The following is a 2,536-nucleotide window of genomic DNA, read 5'->3' on the forward strand; positions in this document are numbered from 1 at the left end:
GACTGATGGATGTGGGGGGGAGGGGGGATGGGCATGGAGGAGGACACTTGTGGGGACGAGCACTGAGTGTTATGTGGAAACTAATTTGACAATATACTATTTGTAAAATAATAAAAAAATAAAAAAAAAATAAAGATAGTCTCAGGAGCACCTGTGTGGCTCAGCTGCTTAAGCATCAACTCTTGATTTTACCTTAGGTCATAATCTCACAGTTCATGAGTTCAAGCCCCACATCAATCTCTGTGCTGACAACGCGGAGACTGCTTGCAATTGTCTCTCACCTGCTAGCTCGCACCTTCTCTCTCTCTCGCTCTCTCAAGTAAATAAATATTTAAAGGGCCCTAGCATACAAAGGAATACCTATCAGAGTGGTTATAGACCTATCTACTGAAACTTCACTGGCCAGAAAGGAATGGCAGAAAATCTTCAATGTGGTGAAGAGAAAAAATATGCAGCCAAGAATCTTCTATCCAGCAAGCCTGTCATTCAGAATAGAAGGAGAGATAAAAGTCTTTCCAAATAAAGAAAAATTAAAAGAATTTGTCACCACTAAACCAGCCCTATAAGAAATCCCGAGGGAGACTCTATGAGGAAATGTTGCAAGGAACCCAAGGTACCAGAGACACCACCACAAGCATGAATTCCACAAAGGACACGATGACTCTAAACCCATATTTTTCAAGAGTAATACTGAATGTAAATGGGCTGAATGCTCCAAACAAAAGACATAGGGTAGCAGAATGGACAAAAAAACAAAATTCATCTATTTGCTATCTACAAGAAACTCATTTTAAACTGGAGGACACCTTCAGATTGAAAGTAAGGGGATGGAGAAATACATATCATGCTACAGGAAATCAGAAGAAAGCTGGAGGAGCTATTCTTACATCAGACAAACTGGACTTTAAATTAAAGAGAGTAACAAGGGATGAAGAAGGGCATTATATAATAATTACAGGGTCTATCCATCAGGAAGAGCTAACAATTATAAATGTCTAAGCACCGAATATGGGAGCACCTAAATATCTAAAACAATCACAAATAGAAACAATCTTATGGATAAGAATGTGCTGATAGCAGGAGACATTAATACTCCACTTACAGCAATGGATAGATCAAGTAGACAGCAAATCACTAAAGAAACAATGGACTTGAATGACACATTGGACCAGATGGATTTGACAGATATATTGGGAACTCTACATCCTGAGGCCATGGAATTCACTTTCTTCTCAAGTGCACATAGCACATTCTCCAAGATAGAACACACACTGGGACATAAAATAGCCCTCAATAAATATAAAAGAATTTATATCATACCATGCACACTTTCAGATCACAATCCTATTAAACTTGAAATCAATCACAGGAAGAAGTCTGGAAAACCTCCAAAAACATGGAGGTTAAAGAATACCCTACTAAAGAACAAATGGGCCAATCAAGCAATTAGAGAAGAAATTAAAAATTATATGGAAACAAATGAAAATGAAAACACAAGAATTCAAACTCTATGGGATGCGGCAAAGGCAGTCCTACGAGGAAAGCACATTGCACTCCAGGCCTATTTCAAGAAATTAGAAAAAGTGCAAGTACAAAATCTAATAGCACACCTAAAGGAACTAGAAGGAGAGCAACAAGAGTACTCTAAACCCAGTAGGAGAAGAGAAATAATAAAAATCAGGGCAGAAATAAACAATATAGAATTGAAAAAAATAGTTGAACAGATCAATGAAACCAAGAGTTGATTTTTTCAGAAAAATAAACAAAACTGACAAACCTCTAGCCAGGCTTCTCAAAAAGAAAACAGAGACCACTCAAATAGACAAAATCATGAATGAAAATGGACTTATTACAACCAACCCCTCAGAAATACAAGCAATTATCAGGGAATACTATGAAAAATTATATGCCAACACACTGGACATCTTGGAAGAAATGGGCAAATTCCTAAACACACAAGCACTACCAAAATGCAAATAGGAAGAGATAGAAAATCTGAACAGACCCATAACTACTGAAGAAATTGAATCAGTTATCAAAAATCTCCCAACAAATAAGAGCCCTGGGCCAGATGGCTTCCTTAGGAAATTCTACCAGACATTTAAAACAGAATTAATACCCATTCTTCTCAAGCTATTCCAAAAAATAGAGACGGAAGGAAAACTTCTGGGCTCATTCTATGAAGCCAGCATCACTGTGGCTCCCAAGCCAGACAGAGACCCAGCAAAAAAAAAAAAAGAGAACTGCAGGCCAATATCCTTGATGAATACGGAGGCAAAAATCCTCAACAAGATACTTGCAAATCGAATTCAACAGCACATAAAAAGAATGATCCACCATGATCCAGTGGTATTCATTCCTGGGTTTCAGGGCTGGTTCAATATTCACAAATCAATCAATGTGATACATCACATTAACAAAAGAAAAGATAAAAACCATATGATCCTGTCGATAGATGCAGAAAAGAAAGCATTTGACAAAATACAGCATCCCATCTTAATAAAGACCCTTGAGAAATTCGGGATAGAAGGAACTT

This window comes from Hyaena hyaena, unplaced genomic scaffold (genome assembly GCF_003009895.1).
Source record: "Hyaena hyaena isolate Hyena2069 unplaced genomic scaffold, ASM300989v1 scaffold_671, whole genome shotgun sequence".
Classification (NCBI taxonomy): Eukaryota; Metazoa; Chordata; class Mammalia; order Carnivora; family Hyaenidae; genus Hyaena; species Hyaena hyaena.